This window comes from Ovis canadensis, chromosome 2, assembly GCF_042477335.2.
Source record: "Ovis canadensis isolate MfBH-ARS-UI-01 breed Bighorn chromosome 2, ARS-UI_OviCan_v2, whole genome shotgun sequence".
In the NCBI taxonomy this organism is placed as follows: domain Eukaryota; kingdom Metazoa; phylum Chordata; class Mammalia; order Artiodactyla; family Bovidae; genus Ovis; species Ovis canadensis.
This window is the reverse complement of record NC_091246.1, coordinates 118449501-118462425: the sequence shown is the minus strand read 5'-3', so window position 1 is coordinate 118462425 and position 12925 is coordinate 118449501. Positions and strand designations below refer to the sequence as shown.

Here is a 12925-nt window from a genome sequence, read left to right as displayed (position 1 = left end):
TTTATTTTTTACTTTATTTTACTTTACAATACTGTATTGGTTTTGCCATACATTGACATGAATCCACTACGGGTGTACATGCAATCCCAAACATGAACCCCCCTCCCCCGTCCCTCCCCACAACATCCCTCTAGGTCATCCCCATGCACCAGCCCCAAGCATGCTGTATCCTGCATCGGACATAGACTGGTGATTCAATTCTTACATGATAGTATACATGTTTCAATGCCATTCTCCCAAATCATCACACCCTCTCCTTCTCCCTCTGAGTCCCAAAGTCTGCTATACACATCTGTGTCTTTTTTGCTGTCTTGCATACAGGGTCATCATTGCCATCTTTCTAAATTCCATATATATGTGTTAGTACACTGTATTGGTGTTTTTCTTTCTGGCTTACTTCAAGAAAGCTGTGGTACATATACACAATGGAGTATTACTCAGCCGTTAAAAAGAATACATTTGAATCAGTTCTGTTGAGATGGATGAAACTGGAGCCGATTATACCGATTATTTTGCATTTTAAAAAGATCACCAAGAAATAGTGTGAGGAAGGGATCATATGGGGATAGATAAGAGACAAGTAGACTTTGATATTGTCAAGTAATGCACAACACCTACAGGACAAGGTGGAACCGTGGAGCAGTGAGCAGGTGATGGGTGAGGAATAATGCAGAGGAACTGTAGCAAGTTGTGAAAACCAAATAATTTTAGAAAGAGGAATAGGGCAGGATAAGAGAGAGGGAAAATTGGGGAGTGCTAGCTTGGATGAATGGGGAGGGGAAAAATAAGTTTGGAAAAACATAAATAGGTTTAAGGTGGACTTGTTGCCTGTGGACATCTGGGTGCTGCTCAGAGGACACTCACTCATTTTCTAACAAACATTTCTTGAGGACTCTCATGTGCCTGGTCCACTTTTAGTTACCAGGATAGATTAGTGCTTTGTCTCCTGCAAAACCCCCAGATCTCTGTCCATGTGTAGCTTGTATTTGAATGAGTGGAGATTAAAATTAACAATAAACACAACAAGAGTATTATCTTGTGTGTTAGAAGGTGACACATGTTTTAAGGAAAAAAGAGAGTAAGTAAGGTAAAGGAATTTGGGTGTGATAGGGAAAGAAAGATATAAGCATCTGAATGCAGAGTTCCAAAGAATAGCAAGGAGACATAAGAAAGCCTTCCTCAGCTATTAATGAAAAGAAATAGAGGAAAACAACAGAATAGGAAAGACTAGAGATCTCTTCAAGAAAACTAGGGATACCAAGGGAACATTTCATGCAAAGATGGGCTTGATAAGGACAGAAATGGTAGGGACCTAGCAGAAGCAGAAGATATTAAGAACAGGTGGCAAGAATACACAGAAGAACTGTACAAAAAAATCCTCATGACCAAGATAATCACGATGGTGTGATCACTCACCTAGAGCCAGACATCCTGCAGTATGAAGTCAAGTGGGACTTAGGAAGTATCACTAAAAACAAAGCTAGTAGAGGTGATGGCATTCTAGTTGAGCTACTTCAAATCCTGAAAGATGATGCTGTGGAAGTGCTGCACTCAATATGCCAGCAAATTTGGAAAACTCAGCAGTGGCCACAGGACTGGAAAAGGTCAGTTTCCATTGCAATCCCAAAGAAAGGCAATGACAAAGAATGTTCAAACTACTACACAATTGCACTCATCTCACACCTTAGTAAAGTAATGCTCAAAATTCTCTAAGCCAGGCTTCAGCAATACATGAACCGTGAACTTCCAGATGTTCAAGCTGGTTTTAGGAAAGGCAGAGGAACCAGAGATCAAATTGCCAACATCATGGAAAAAGCAAGAGAGTTCCAGAAAAACATCTATTTCTGCTTTATTGACTATGCCAAAGCCTTTGACTGTGTGGATCAAAATAATCTGTGGAAAATTCTGAAAGAGATGGGAATACAAGACCACCTGACCTGCCGCTTGAGAAAACTATTTGCAGGTCAGGAAGCAACAGTTAGAACTGGACATGGAACAAAAGACTGGTTCCAAATAGGAGAAGGAGTACGTCAAGGCTGTGTTTTGTCACCCTGCTTATTTAACTTCTATGCAGAGTACGTCATGAGAAATGCTGGGCTGGAAGAAGCACAAGCTGGAGTCAAGATTGCCGGGAGAAATATCAATAACCTCAGATATGCAGATGACACCACCCTTATGGCAGAAAGTGAAGAGGAACTAAAGAGCCTCTTGATGAAAGTGAAAGAGGAGAATGAAAAAGTTGGCTTAAAACTCAACATTCAGAAAACAAAGATCATGGCATCTGGTCCCATCACTTCATTGTAAATAGATGGGGAAACAGTGGAAACAGTATCAGACTTTATTTTGGGGGACTTCAAAATCACTGCAGATGGTGATTGCAGCCATGAAATTAAAAGATGCTTACTCCTTGGAAGGAAAGCTATGACCAACCTAGATAGCATATTCAAAAGCAGAGACATCACATTGCCAACAAAGGTCCATCTAGTCAAGGCTATGGTTTTTCCAGTGGTCATGTATGGATGTGAGAGTTGGACTGTGAAGAAAGCTGAACACTGAAGAATTGATGCTTTTGAACTGTGGTGTTGGAGAAGACTCTTGAGAGTCCCTTGGACTGCAAGGAGATCCAATCTGTCCATTCTAAAGGTGATTAGTCCTGGGTGTTCATTGGAAGGACTAATGCTAAAGCTGAAACTCCAATACTTTGGCCACCTCATGCCTCATTGGGAAAGACTCTGATGCTGGGAGGGATTGGGGGCAGGAGGAGAAGGGGACCACAGAGGATGAGATGGCTGGAAGGCATCACTGACTCGATGGACATGGGTTTGACTGAACTCTTGGAATTGGTGATGGACAGAGAGACCTGGCGTGCTGCTGTTCATGGGGTCGCAAAGAGTCGGACACGGCTGAGCGACTGAACTGAACTGAAATGAGGGTATGTTTCAAGAGCCCAAAACATCATGTCAGTCAAGGAAGGGGCCGCAGGTGCTTTGGGCCTGCAGGGAGATCACATCAGATTGTCCTTGTGCCTTAGGCAACTCCTGGGGCTGCTTCTTCTATCTCCAGCCCCATCTCTCCTGCTTCCTGCCAAGACCTATACTTTCTAAAGGAAAACATAATACACTCTTTGACATCAGTCTTAGCAATTGAAAGGTTGTTGCTGAATGAAAAGACACTGGGATTCTTGGCCTCTGGTGGAGGAGAATTCAATCTGGGGCCAGAGACGAGGCTCAGAGCTTTTGTGTAACAAAGTTTTATTAAAGTATAATGGAGATAGAGAAAGCTTCTGACATAGGCATCAGAAGAGGGCAGAAAGAGTACCCTACCCCCTTGCTAGTCTTCAGCTTGATGTTACATAGTCACTAGCAGTCTGTTAATGAAAGAAAGGAATTCCTTAAAACTCAGAATGGCACCAGGCCCCTCATCCATAAGATGTATTTTGGGATAATCTTGGCACTAGATGATTCATCCCGAGCCATAGAATGATTGACTTGAATCTTGTAGAAGGGCAGATTACCATACAAATAGTTTCGTTTACATAGATTAGGCGAACAATATCTGGGTATAACATAGTGGTTTGTCAAGTAGGTTCTGAGACATTAGGCAGAACCGACTTGAAGATGGAGTTTGGGGTAAATGCATAGTACATGAACATAGCTTAAGACAAACATTTCCATAAGAAAAATGCATTGGTTGACTCAAGGTTTGAGAATAGTTAACTTCAGGTGAAACCAGGTGTCATTATGGCAATACAGTATTTTAAGAGAAACCTCCTTTTAAATTTGTATAGAGAAGGAAAAAAATATCACTAGTTTGTTTCCTCTTGCCACTTAAGAGAGATAAAAATGTCTGACATTTGCAGTCTATTTCCTCTGTTTGGAGACCCTGGCCTTCCTGCCTGTTACCAGCTCACAATATCTTTTTGGATATGCTTCCTCAGGGAAGAGGGACAAGTGGGAGTTGCATAGTACAAGAAATTATCAGTAAAACTAAAAGACTGACTACTGAGTAGAACATATTTGCAAATGTTACATCCAGTCAGAGGTTAATACCCCAAATATACAAAGAACACATACAACTCAATATGAGAAACACTTGATTTAAAAATGGGCAGAGAACCTGAATAGACTTTTTCCCCAAGGAAACACACCAATGGCCAACAGACACATGGAAAGATGCTCAGGGATGTGAATAATCCTCAGGGATGTGAAAATCAAAACCATAATGAGATATCACCTCAAACCTGTCACATTGGCTATTATCAAAAAGGCTACAAATAGCAAGTGTTGAGGATTTGGAGAAAAGGGAACACTTGTACATTGTTGATGGGAGTGCAAATGGGTACAGCTACTATGGAAAACAATATGGAAGTTCCCCCCAAAATTAAAATAGAACTACCATGTTATTCAGCAAGTCCACTCCTTGGTATTTATCCAAAGGAAATGAAAACACTGATTTGAAAAGATATATGCATCCCTATATTCATAACAGTATTCTTTACAAACCTAAGATTTGGAAGCTACCAAAGTGCCCATGGATAGATAAGTGGATAAGTAAGATGTAGTAACTATATATATATAGTGTATATATATATATATATACACACACACACACCCACGCACACACACACACAGAGTGGAATATTATAGGAAAGAAAAAAATCTTGCTATTTGCAAAAACATGAAAGGACCTAGAGGATATAATGCTAAAATGTGGAATCTAACAAAACAAAACAAATCATAAACATAATGACATAGAAAAAGAGTCTTAGATAGAACAGATTTTTGCCAGAGCAGAGAAATAGGTGAGGGAGATAAGAGGTAGAAACTTTCAGTTATAATAGATAATCATGGGAATGATTTATAATAAATAAATCATGAGTATGCAATGCTGGCATGGGGGATATAGTCAAAAACTATATAGTATCTTTGTATGGTGATAGATGGTACCTTTTCATACTGTGAAATATGAACAATACTGAGCTATACTGAGCTATTTCAAATCCTAAAAGATGATGCTGTGAAAGTGCTGCATTCAGTATGCCCCCAAATTTGGAAAACTCAGCAGTGGCAACAGGACTGGAAAAGGTCAGTTTTCATTCCAATCCCAAAGAAAGGCAATGCCAAAGAATGATCAAACTACCATACAATTGCCCTCATCTCACACGCTAGTAAAGTAATGCTCAAAATTCTCCAGTGAGTCTTCAACTGTACATGAACCAAGAACTTCCAGATACCCAAGTTGGATTTAGAAAAGGCAGAGGAACTAGAGATTAAATTGCCCACATCCACAGGATCATAGAAAAAGCAATACAGTCCCAGAAAAACTTCTACTTGTGCTTTGTGTGTAGTCACATTAAATCCTTTGACTGTGTGGATCACAACAAATGGTGGAAAATTCTTAAAAGGATGGGAATTTCAGACTTTACCTGCCTCCTGAGAAATCTGTATACAGGTCAAGAAGCAACAATTAGAACCAGACATGGAAAAACAGACTGGTTTCAAATTGGAAAAGGAATACATCAGGTTGTATATTCTCATCCTGCTTGTTTAACTTATATGCAGAGTACATCATGTGAAATGCCGGGCTGGATGAAGCACAAGCTGGAATCAAGATTTTCTGGAGGAATATCAGTAACCTCAGAAATGCAGATGACACCACCCTTATGGCAGAAAGCAAAGAAGAACTAAAGAGCCTCTTGATGAAAGTGAAAGAGGAGAGTGGAAAAGCTGGCTTAAAACTCAATAATTCAGGGTTGGGAACTCATGTACACCTGTGGTGAATTCATGTCAATGTATGGCAAAACCAATACAGTAATGTAAAGTAAAAAAAAAAATTTAAATAAAAAAAACAACTCAATAATTCACAAGTGAAGATCATGGCATCCGGTCCCATCACTTCATGGCAAATAGATGGGGAAACAATGGAAACAGTGACAGACTTTACTTTCTTGGGCTCCAAAATCACTGCAGATGCTGACTGCATCCATGAAATTAAAAGATGCTTGCTCCTTGGAAGAAAAGCTATGACCAACCTAGACAGTATATTAAAAAGCAGAGACATCACTGTGCTGACAAAAGTCTGTCTAGTCAAAACTATGTTTTTTCCAATAGTCATGTATGGATGTGAGATTTGGACCATAGAGTAAGCTGAGTGCCGAAGAATTACTGCTTTTGAACTGTGGTGTTGGAGAAGACTCTTGAGAGTCCCTTGGACTGCAAGGAGATCCAACCAGTCCATCTTAAAGGAAATCAGTCCTGAATATTCATTGGAAGGACTGATGCTGAAGCTGAAGCTCCAATGCTTTGGCCACCTCATGCGAAGGGCTGACTCCTTAGAAAAGACCCTGATGTTGGGAAAGATTGAAGACAAGAGGAGAAGGGGATGACAGAGGATGACATGGTTGGATGGCACCACTGATAAATGGACATGAGTTTGAATAAGCTCCAGGAGATAGTGAAGAACAGGGAAACCTGATGTGCTGCAGTCCTTGGGGTTACAAAGAGTCAGAAACGACTGAGCAACTGAACAACAGGTAACAACAACAACACACAATATTTAGGAACTAGGTCATCAGGTCCTAAGGTCATCATCCTAATTCTATATATATATTTTTCTTTGTATCTGCATTTTTAAATATACTGTATTTAATAAAGATGCAAAAGAGAATCACAATAAAATCTATTGCCAGAGGTATGAATATGATGTAAGTACAATTAGGAATGAGCAGTCTGAGTGACTCTGATGAGAATTTTTGTATTGTGAGAGCAGTCATCCTTACTAAATCCAGTACACAAAGGCAACAGATCTCAGTTCAAACACTATCTTCAGCTCTTTTCTAATGATATTTTAAACAGGAAACAGGATACTTTGCTGAAAAATAATAAACACATATTTGTATTTTATTACTTTAGCCTATATATATATATATATATATATATATAATGTTTTTCCTTTTTTATTCAGAAAAAGACATTCAGAAACTGTCAGCTTGGTTTGTATCTTTCCCTTGGTTCTAGTCTTTTCATAACAAAGTTTTGGAATGACAGATTGATTAAAGCTCAGTCAAGCTCACTGATTGATGACAGATTGATTAAAGCTCACTGTGGCAAGGTTTGAAACCTTGCTAATTACAACTCAGTTACAGCTCAAGCAGACAGAACTTTTATTAAAACGAGATCTGAGAGCAGGCTGACCCTAAAGGAGTGGCATCAATCCCTCTTGGCTTCTCTTTTTATACTTCCTGTGTCCTCCTTTTGGTTCTGACCTATGCAAAATAGGGCTTTACCTGCCACCAGTCGGGGAAGAGAATGCAAATAGGTGTACACTCAAGCCAATAAGGAAAGGGAGTGTGGACTGATAGTTTTGATGGACAGTAGTAAGTCGTGTCTGACTCTTTGTAACCCCAAGGACTGTAGCCTGCCTGTCTTCTCTGTCCATGGGATTTCCCAGGCAAGAATACTGGAGCAGGTTGCCATTTTCTTCTCCAGGGATTCTTCCTGACCCAGGGATTGAAACCATGTCTCGAGTCTCCTGCATTGGCAGGCAGGTTATTTACCACTAGCTTCACCTGGGAAGCCCAAGTTATATAACAATAGGCTCTATTGCAAGTGTCTTTCCCATAATTCAGTCTGTTATAATCAGATGCATGTATGCATATAATACTTATGAACTCTTGACAGACTCCTGGCTGTCTAAGGTTACTTGAGTACACAACTGTGCATCAAGAGGACATGTGCCAGAATTGGAGAAGTCCCTGTGGTTAGTCTGTATCTACTCTGTGCCTAGGACCCATGAGCAGGAGCTAAAAACATCTCTGTGATTATTTTTGTGTGATATCTGTGAGCTCTCCTATGTGTGTCTGGGTTGGGCTTTAGAGATCACCTTGTATCTTTTTTGGCTAGGCCACTCCTCATGGCTCATGCCTAATTTCCCACCTCACAGAAACCAAAAAGTTTTCCAGCCACACACAGGAGGGATATAAATAGGGAGAGTATCTGTCCATACAGCCTTGGTCCCTAGACAAAATGGCTTTCAGCAATAAGGCATGGGTACAGTAATGCTCCCCCAATGATACATGTGTGCATGGGAAGGAAGGGGGTGCAACAGCAGAGGGAGTGGGGGGGGGGAGAGCCAGACAAAGCCAGTACCAGGAATTACTTATAGAAAGCCATTTCATGACATTTCTAATTTATTTACAACTCTGGACAACTTCTCTATCTATCAGCAGGGTAGAGACACCCAAGGCCTTAGCTTTGGATGTCATGGTGATAACAATTTTGAAGGTGGAAGTTCTACCAGTGCTCTTGGTAGGAAGATCTATAGTAAATTCCCAACCTCAGCTGACGTGATGTTGATGAGGGTTTCACTGGGGGTGTAACCCAGACCAGAGAGAAAGTCTGTATAGTCCAGGATGGCTGCATCCAACAGGTCTCCAAATACTATTCTGCAAAGTTGTCATACGCCTACAGAATCTGCTGAGAAACTGAGTTTTCTGTTCAGGCTCAGCATGGATCTATGTTTCCTAGTATTTATCAGTTGTCACATTCTGTTAAGTGTGTAATATCAATGTTCCCATATGTTCCACCCTGATCTGGGCATTAGGAAGTGAGGGATTTATACTTCAAATCTTTAAAACTCAATGTTTATTGAAATGATGGCTTTTATTTGGTTGAAATCTATTGAGTATTTACTGACTGTCTGATATGCTCCAATTCACTCTGCCTCTTGTCAATCTTGGAAGAACTATAAATCACTTTGCTAACCTGGTGCTCTTAAATATTGCACCCTGCACCTCTTATACCAAAGCTTATTCTGAAAGTTACCCCACTTTCAGAAGATATGAGACCAGAGATGCCACTTTTCAGAGTAGTGACTTTTAAAATTTAGGCCATCTCTGGAATATTTCAGGAATCCAGATATATTTAGGGTTACTTTAGGCTCTTGAAAACTGATAATCCCAAGTATTCACGATGTTAGGAATTTTGAATAATGTGTGTATTTAATTCTCACAATCTATGAGAACTTATCATTTATTTCTTTTAACAACAACAACAAAAAAAACTGAATATAAGAAAGCTTAAATAAGTGACCACTCACTAAGTGAAAAAAGTAGCAGCTGAACTTCTAGATCCATGCCTCAACACTTCTGGGAAATTGCTCTAGAAATCTGAGTACAATTACATTTACTTGAATGTATTTATACTAGGATATAAATGTATACATTTAATATACACTTTTAATCTATATGTCAAATATATATTTCTAAATGAATATATTTTTATTTCTAAATATATTATGTTTCTAAATAAATTTCATAATTTCATCTAATGTTTGTGTGAAACTACTAAACTATTGGCACTGAAAACTCATAATTTTATAATTTCTCTTAGTTTCTCAAGTTTTTCTTCTTTCATTCATTTACCAACCAAAGAACAATCCTTGGACTATGAAGTTTAAAGTTTTTTAACTAAAGCACAATGAATAGAACTTCCATGACCTAGGCAGAATTTTAACAGGGACCTGAAGAAGGAAAATTATGTGGATAGGCTATTAACAGAGAAAGCATATGACTAGGTCAATGTTTATTTCCCTTCCTGAATTAAAAATAAACCATTATGATAAGGATGGAATTGGCTTTTTAGGAAATCACCTCTTGGCAAATAAGTCAGATAAACTGACATAAAAAAGCCTACACAATCTAGACCCATTTTTCCAACTTAATTTCCCAGTGATCTGCAAAAATCCTATTTTCCACTTTGATTGGTTGATTTCTACAAATGTATTTTTGAAAGAGGCTTGAAAGTTGTAATATAATTTAAGTAGTGGTTCAACATAAACATGGTGCTTATCTATATTTAAAAAGTCCATAGTTTAAAGCAACACAAAACCTGATTGCTTTCTCAGCTGAGACCTTATAGTATAAGTGAGATTTCAGAAGGGGAGCAACAGAATCATACTGACATGGCAAATACAGAAACTTAGATAAGAAGTGAGAAGGATAGGATTCTTTAGATGCTCAACTGCAGTGTAGTTTTAGTCCAAGAAATTGTGCAACTTTTGGCTAAAAAGAATTTTATACTTTCATTACATTACACTTGCTTTAGTAATGACAGGGCAAATTATTCAGATAAGTCATAAGGGGTGGATATGGGGCCTTGAGGTGGTGACCTAATTTGGGAGCCATATCAGTCACAAAACAAAAAGGATATTAAAAAATGTCTGAAACTGACCTACAGCTTAGAACCTATCCCAGATTATTACAGTCTGCAGCCAAACTCTAAGCCTGATGCAATGTGAATGGAAAAATATTGATACTATCAACTATGGAAGAAATGGGATTCTGTTATAGTAGCAGAAGCTAACAATTACAATTATGTTTTGAATTTTTTTTTACATTTTAAACTAAAGAACCTGAAAATGAATGGCTGTTTCTAAACAAAATTGACTAGGTAATTTTCACCTTTTTAAATATTAAAAATTGTTCAATTTTCATTGTTTACATTAAACATTAAAATGATTAGCTGAAACTTTAAGTTTCTTTTTTAAATTGAAGTATAGTTGATTTACAGTGTACTAGTTTCATGTATAAAGCAGTGATTTATTTACATATATATTCAGTTATATATATATTTTAAATGAATATATAATATATATATATAATGAAAATAAAATATTTTTCTTTCCCCTTATAGGTTATTAAAAATATTGAGTATAGATCCTTGTTGGTTATCTGTTTTATATACAGGAGTGTATGTTAATCCAAGACTCCTATTTGTCCCTCCTACCTTCCCCTTTGGTAACCATAAGATTTTTCCTATGTCTATGAGTCTATTTCTATTTTGTAAACAAGTTCATTTGCATCTTTTTTATTTTTTAGATTCCACATATAAGTGATATTATATGATATATGTTTTTCTTTGTCTGGCTTGCTGCTCTGAGTATGATACTCTCTGGATCTATCCATGTTGCTGCAAGTGGCATTACTTCAGTCTTTTTTATTGCTAACATTCCATATGTATGTATACATACGTATACATACCACATCTGGTCAAGCCATAAGGGTGTGGCACAGTATATTTAAAGTGATGCAAGGGAAAAATCGACAACCAAGATCACTCTACCCAACAAAGTTCTCATTTAGATTTGATGGAGAAATTAAAAACTTTACAGATAAGCAAAAGCTAAGAGAATTCAGCATCAACAAACCAGCTTTACAACAAATGCTAAAAGAACTTCTCTAGGCAAAAAGGAAAACTCCACAATTAGAAACAAGAAAATTATGAAATAATTAAGCAAAGGCAAATACATAGTAAATACACAGTAAAGGTAAAAATAATCCACACACAATTATGATATCTAAAGCAATAATTGTCAGAGGAGGAGAGTACAAATGCAAGATATTTGAAGTGCATTTAAAATTAAGAGATTAGCAATTTAAACAATCATATAAACAGCTATAGCAAAACCTCATGATAACCACAAACCAAAAATCTAAAATAGATATACACACAAAAAGGAAGGAATCTAAACACAGCACCAAAGATAGCAATCAATCACAACAGAAGAGAACAAAAAATGAAGGGAAGAGAAAAAAACCTATAAAAACAAATCCAAAACAATATAATAAAGTGGCAATAAGAACACACTGATAATTATCTTAAATATAAACAGATTAAATACTTCAACCAAAAGACACAGACTGGCTGAATAGGTACAAAAACAAGACTCATATATATGCTATCTACAAGACGTCTACTTCGAATATAGACACACATAGGGACTGGAAGTGAGGGGATGGAAAAAAAGTACTGGATGAAAATAAAAAGAAAGCTGGAGTACCAATACTTATATTGAACAAAACAGATTTTAAAATAAAGACAAGAGACAAAGAGGGACCCTATATAATGATCAAAAGATCAAGGAAAAGATACAGCAATTGTAAATATATGTGTAACCAACATAGGAGCACCTTGAGTGAGTGAAGTCCCTCAGTCGTGTCCGACTCTTTGTGATCCCATGGACTGTAGCCTACCAGGCTGCTCCCTCCATGGGATTCTTCAGGCAAGAGTACTGGAGTGGGGTGCCACTTCCTTCTCCAGGGGATCTTCCCAACCCAGGGATCTAACGCAGGCCTTCTGTATTCCAGGCAGATGCTTTAACCTTTGAGCCCAAGGAAAACCCTGGCAAAGATTAACAGTCATAAAATCTGGTTTCTTGGTAAGATATTACAGGAAGGGAGGAATTTCAACATGGTAGAAGAGTAAGATGTGGAGATCATCTTCCCCCTTACAAATACATTAAAAAAAAATCTGCATGTGAAACAACTCCTACAGAACACCTATTCAGTGCTGGCAGAAGATCTCAGATTTCCAAAAAGGCAAGCTAATCTCCACATAAAGGGGTAGGGCAAAATAAATTTTAAAAAGAGAGAGAGAGAACAAATAATCAAATGAAACCTGTACTTTGAGGAGGGAACTGTGAAGGAGAAAAAGTTTCCACACAGTCAGAAATCCCCAGGACAGGGATGGGGATAGCTTCAGAACCTCAAGAGGGGAAAGTTGCAACAGGTGCATGGAAGAAGCAGAGGTAATTCAGAATGGAAACCAGTGCATACCAGCAGTTCTTAGACTAAGACACTTGTTTGATGCCTGCCATGGTAAGTGGAGGCTGGGTGCTGAGACTCAGGTTTCAGAGGTCAGATTCCAGGGAGAGGACTGGGATTATTGCCATGAAGGCTGACTGAGGGGACTATACCACACAGCTGAGAAAGTCCAGGGAAAAGCCTGGGCCTGCCAAAGAAGCAAGAGTTCATTGTCATGGGGATCCTCTAATTCTGTGAGATCACAGAAAGTAAAATGCTGCCTTTGTGAGTGCCACAGGTGGGACAAGTTGTGGATATGGTCTGTGACACCAGAGGCAGGTGCAA

General features: G+C 38.3%; 1 long non-coding RNA gene across 2 annotated transcripts in view; it reads right to left on the bottom strand.

Annotated features, from left to right (window-relative positions):
* LOC138433724 (uncharacterized) overlaps nucleotides 1-12163 on the bottom strand; it is a 50448-nt gene extending 38285 nt beyond the window's left edge. Inside the window, exon 1 of one of the 2 annotated variants that reach the window (XR_011254447.1) lies at nucleotides 11969-12163. This is a non-coding gene — a long non-coding RNA (uncharacterized lncRNA). The remainder of the gene's footprint in view (nucleotides 1-11968) is intronic. The other variant, XR_011254448.1, reaches the window with a different exon arrangement.
* Between the last annotated feature and the right edge of the window lie 762 nt (nucleotides 12164-12925).